The sequence below is a fragment of the Camelina sativa genome, chromosome 12, assembly GCF_000633955.1.
Source record: "Camelina sativa cultivar DH55 chromosome 12, Cs, whole genome shotgun sequence".
Taxonomy (NCBI): domain Eukaryota; kingdom Viridiplantae; phylum Streptophyta; class Magnoliopsida; order Brassicales; family Brassicaceae; genus Camelina; species Camelina sativa.
Genome location: NC_025696.1, coordinates 12,282,921 through 12,288,653, shown reverse-complemented (window position 1 = coordinate 12,288,653; position 5,733 = coordinate 12,282,921). Strand labels below are relative to the sequence as shown.

Sequence of the window (5,733 nt, the reverse complement as noted above, 5' to 3'; positions counted from 1 at the left end):
ATGAGAACTATCTTACCAACTCGCGTACCAGTTAAAATCCGAGCTTGCAAAACATGGTCCGCCATTTGGGTGATCTGCAGTCTTGTACCATTCATTAAACCACCATGCGGATCAATATTTCTCATTAACATAATTGGACAACCTATTTTCAAACGAAGCCTATGATAAGGTATACCCGAAACCTTAATGGTATTAAGGAAATCTGGTGAGTAAACCTTATTTTTAATTGCACGTTTATCTTGAGGGTCAATTGAATCAGAACTTAGATAAATTATTTCTTCAGCTGAAAACATAAGAAAAAACAAAACCTAAATAAATGAATCCGATGAATTCACTACAAGAAATATGCGTATTATTAGCACACGAAAAACGCTATTATATCGTTTCGATGGCGATTTCGTAAACGCTATCTTTGCTGGTGCCATCTTAGAGGGGCCACATACAATAGCATTTTTTCTCTGTGCTATTAATTCTCTGCCTATAATAGCGTCATAATATTGCTATATTAATATTATAAGTAGCGTTATTTATTTGCCATGTTATAATTAATATTAGCGAAATATTTGTACCATCGTTTTATCATCTGTAGCTAAATAATATTGCATTAATATGATTTATATGTATTATTATATATATATATATAAAATTTGGTCAAAAAATATATTTAAATATATTTTTATTTCATATAAAATCCATAAAAACCTATATAAGTCTTACAAAGATTAATCCAAACCAAATCTAATACAAAAAAATCAACTACTCTACTATTACAAGATAAGAGTACTAATATATGAGATCAATCATCATCTAATGCTCCTCTTCTTGCTTAATAGATCACCTGCTAAACCATAATTGATCTCTGCTTCTTCTTGCACAAAACAAAGAAACTAATACATGTCAACAGTTAATGACCAATGGTCAATATAATTTCTAAGGCATTATAACAAAGAACAACATTTCAGACACCATTCAGATCTTTAAAAACCCATATCAGTGAGATGCATTTTAAAATACGAGAAGTGTTAGAAATACCTCATGAGCAGAGATTTAATCGATCCTTTGCCTCATATTCAATCTATCAAACCTGTCAAACAAACGCATGAACATTAATTAAATAATGCTTAAGAAACAAATCTGCTTTGTCACCAATCTAAACACTGGTTTCTACAAAGATTTGGACTTGACGAATGATGCACCAAGCTCGAGCACACGTACAGTATAATAAAACCCAAACTTGTTCTTGAGGAGAGAGGACTTAAACCCTTAATACATGCTGAAGACTGAAACCTAAATGATAACTTATGAGAGCAAAACAATTAAAGAGACTGAAGCTCACCTAATTCTGTTTCAATTGACACAAGCTCTAGTTTCAAATCGCTTGAACGTTCTTAGATTCGACCAGGTACAAACTCAACAGTCAAGAGCTCCGACTTTGAGGCAGCAGAGTAGATAAAGAAATGCATGCTCATCGTAGATCCATAAAATGCATAACTCCTAATGTTCACCTCAACACATTTGTTTTCCTTACTATAACAGTAATATGGTTACACTAACAGATAGCAAATAAGGTTTAGTAACAACTAGAGATATCTGAACACATATACATTAGAAATGAGAAATATGGTTTGTAAGGGTCAACATACTTGATCTCCCTGAAGAAGTATGCTCAAAACTTCCAAATTAACTGCTTGGCTGTTGGCATCGGCATCTCTTTTAGCAAGAACTTGAACTGATTTTGTTATCTGTTATAGCCTCCATGAGTGACATCTTCTTCTCATACTCATCAAGCTCCTTCTGCAGCTATATATAGAAAAACCGATATCAATCCCATTTGTTATGTTTATCGAAAGCATAATTAAAAAAATCTGAAAAACAGGGACTGCATAAACAGGGACTACAACAATCACGATTCTAGAGTGAAACTGGCATATTACAAATCCAAAATTGTTGAATCCAATCTAAGGATTTATCAGCTAAAAATCAAAACCCACATCTTATACAACTAATTTTGAAGGATAAATCTGAAAAAAATTGAAACTTCACCTGCAAATAGCCTGCAAAGTAACCACTATCCACCTCAAGAGTTCAACTTGGAACAGCTTTCCTTCGGGAGAAAAAGTGTTGACTCCTCTGTCATAGTCGGTCCTTGCACAACAACAAAATCAGAAACCACATATAAGGCAAAACCACGATTGAAGTAAAGGAAGAAATTTTCGGTGAACCCAGAAGCAGAAGAAGATAGATTTGGTTTAAGATCGAGATACCTAGTGAGAAAAATCTTCTTCGGTGATTTCGATCTGTAAAACCTCTTGCAGTCCTTTGCTCAATAGACTCAAAACCCTAGAAGAAGAATAACATAAGTAACCCTAATTCCAAACCCAGATTCAAAAGGGGAAAGAGAGAGAGAAACAACAAACCTTCTCCGACGAGATGAAATTGACATTTTAATGAGAAGGTGAGAGCTACGGAGAGTAAAGGAAGAGCTAAAGGAGAACAACAACGAAGAATTTGGGTTGTAAGAAACGGATCTGGGTATGCAATGCTTATCTCTCGTCTCACTCATGGCTGCTTAGCCAAAACCTTGGCTTCTCCCTACTCTTAACCCTAGAGAGGAAGAAGAAGTGTGAATGAGATGAGGAAGAAAAAAGAGAAATGAAATGGTTTTCTTTTTTCGTTGGTTTAGAAAGAAAAAACAGAAATGGTTTTTTTTTTTTTTTTTTTTTTTTAAACTCTAGAGCTTCTACTTGTAGTGGCAAAAGGACTGACTTTTAGTCAATTTTTACTAAGTGTTAGCGGAAAGAGTGATTTTTGATTCCCGCTTACATATTTTATTATATAGACTCATTTTTAAAATTTTATCAATAATAACACTTGCAAAAACTGCGCTATCTTTTTCTGCTATCAATGCCCATATTTCTTGTAGTGATTAAGTCTGAAGGATTACTAACAATAAATAAAGGACGAATAAAGATGAACTAACCGTTTAGACTTGATAACATGACATCATTGATAGAATTGACATCTTCATTGGTAGGGCAAAGAATAGCTTGTTCTTGGAAAAATTTAGGATCCTTTTGGTGGCAAAGTTATTTCCGTAAACAGCTTCAATGATTGACTCTAACGAAGAGGAACCCTCTGGAATAAGTAACTCTTGTGGGATATCTATTTCACACACACCATCATTAGGCTCATTAATTTTTCGTTCTCCAACTGCCAGTATCTATTTTGAAAACTCTTCTATCTCACTGGCCTCTTGTTTACCAATGTCTTGAAGCAACCTCATATTCTTTGTCAGTCGTAAAACTTTGCACTGATTCCATAAGTATGAAGAGTTTAATGATGCATTGACAATCGCTTCCCTTCCTGCGCCAACAATAACAGGAAGAATTTGTCTGAAATCACCTCCAAAAAGGACAACTTTTCCTCCAAACAATTTGTCTTCTTTACTCCTCATAATATCTTTCAAGCTTCTGTCTAATGTCTCAAAGCAGTATTTACCCATCATTGGAGCTTCATCCCATATGATTAACTTTGCTTCTTCAACCAACGCACCAAGTTCTGAGCTCCGTGACATGTTGCAAGTAGAAGTTTCATTTGGATTTAAAAGAAGGGCAAACCTAGAGTGAGCTGTTCTTTCTCCTTCCAGCAGTAGAGATGCGATACCGCTAGATGCCGAATTGAGAACAATGTGGCTGTTTGATCTTATTGCTGCAGACAATACTTTTCACAAAAATATTTTCCCTGTTCCTCCAAATCCATATAAAAAAAAAGACACCACCTTTGTCATTGATTATAGCTTCCATTATCTCATCATAGATCTTCTATTGTTCTTCTGTTAGCATCTTTTTCCAACCAGCATGTTTCTTTGCTAAATCTTCACGGTTGTAGTTGAGTTCATCCATTATCAACTGATTAGGCAATGTTACATCTTCAAGGGATATGTGTGGCATAAGCTTGTATTTCTTCAATGAACATCCATTTCTTTTCAATAGCTTATGTAACTCTCTTAGTAGCAATTTCTGTTTTTCCAGGTCTGACAAACAAAAGTCTAGCCAGAAAAATATTTACTCATATGGTTAGAGAAATTAAATTAAGCTATCATATATTTAATCAATGATATATAGTAAAATTACTGGTAGCTATAGAAGTAAAAATATATCTGGACGTTGTGTCCTCTGTTTTTCTTTTCTCTCAATATCTTCTAAAAAGATTTTCCATGTTTCTTCCCATACAGTTTTAGGAGAAGTTAAACTTTCAGATATAAGCATTATCACAAAAAGTCTACGACAAAACTTTGATGAACACCAAAAATTAGCTTCCTTTATGCCTTCAATATACTCTATGTCATCATCTAGCAAACCTAGAGCAAAGCATGTCTCTTTATAGATTTTATAAACAACACCTTTGACAGTTTTGATGTCGTTGAAACTGGTAGGACCTTTTTTGCTGTTTATGAGAATTCGAAGATGGTAGGAATCTTCTAAATTATGTGGCACATAATTGATTCGCCCAATAGAGAAACTAGTTCTACCTCTCGGACGAAACTCTTTCTTCTTTTTATCATAGATGTATTTATTTGGAATCTGTTCATATGTAAGCTTTCTTGCTTCCTCATCCCTTAGACACAACTCAAACCAAGCTGTAAACATCGTGTGATCAAGAGTTGGGCGATTTAATACGGTAGTTGGCTTGTCGCCATCTTTGTAGAAAACATGTTGCTTCCCTTCCTCATGGAATGTAAGTTTGACAACAGGTGTTGTTCTATAGTGTATAGGATACTGATTCGTCCTCCAGAAAGCTTCACATGCGGAAACATATCTGCAAAATGTAAAAATTCATATCATTCAGTTCATTTCACGGGGTATCATCTTATAAAACTATTTAAACATGTTTTAGAATGTAATATAGATAAACCTGCAGTCAAAGAAATCTTGAACATCATCCTTTTTTTTTGATGAGTTAATATTGACACCGTCGGAGGTATACTCTGTTTCATCCTCTTCTTGACCTGCCTCAACAGATACAGTANCAGTAACACGATCTTGACCTTTGTGCACATGCTTAAATAAGTAATTGACCAATCCAGTTTGGTTACACCATTCGACGTTAATGTGAGCTCGGTACTTTAGAGAAAGTATTCTGTTGTATGGGACGACATATGTATTGTTGCACTTGAAACCATTCTTGTCTATAAAACGACTATCATCCCTCCTCCTATAAATTGGATATCCATCTCTGTCTAAGTTTGTTGTATCAACAAACTCTTTAGGATAGAATTTTGAACATTTTCCTGCAACCATACACGGAGAGTTCATATTCGCACTTCCACAAGGACCATGAATCATACATTCTTTGACAACTTCGTAGAGTTCTGGATCTTATCTTTATCTGGAATTTCAGCAGAAATTATCTTGTCGATATGATCGGCTGTTGGGAACTTATGTTTTTAATCCATCCAAACAATAATATGAGCATGAGGAAGACCTCTTTTCTGAAACTCAATATGATAAATAGCTGCAAAATAGATTATGTTTATAAATTTAAGTCTTTTCAATGAAACATATTAAATAAGTTTAAAATGTAAGATATTAGTCGAAGAGATTTACCTGAAACTGTTTTGCCCAATATATGTTTTTTAGTTAAATCATCCATAAATTTCTCTAGTTTCATCTTAAAAATCCTGCAAATGATGTCAGTCTGATCATCAGCTTTCAAATTCCTCTGGTTGACGAA

General features: G+C 34.3%; 1 long non-coding RNA gene across 9 annotated transcripts; it reads right to left on the bottom strand.

Moving 5' to 3' along the window:
• On the bottom strand, positions 660-2,677 carry LOC104731405. 9 transcript variants are annotated; one of them, XR_758597.2, is made up of 6 exons: positions 2,418-2,676; positions 2,265-2,340; positions 2,044-2,145; positions 1,337-1,800; positions 1,033-1,084; positions 660-887 (listed from the first exon to the last, which is right to left on the bottom strand). It is a non-coding gene; the product is annotated as an uncharacterized LOC104731405 (long non-coding RNA). The 9 variants fall into 9 exon arrangements; XR_758596.2 differs by having other exon boundaries at positions 660-868; XR_758594.2 differs by having other exon boundaries at positions 660-865; positions 2,418-2,675.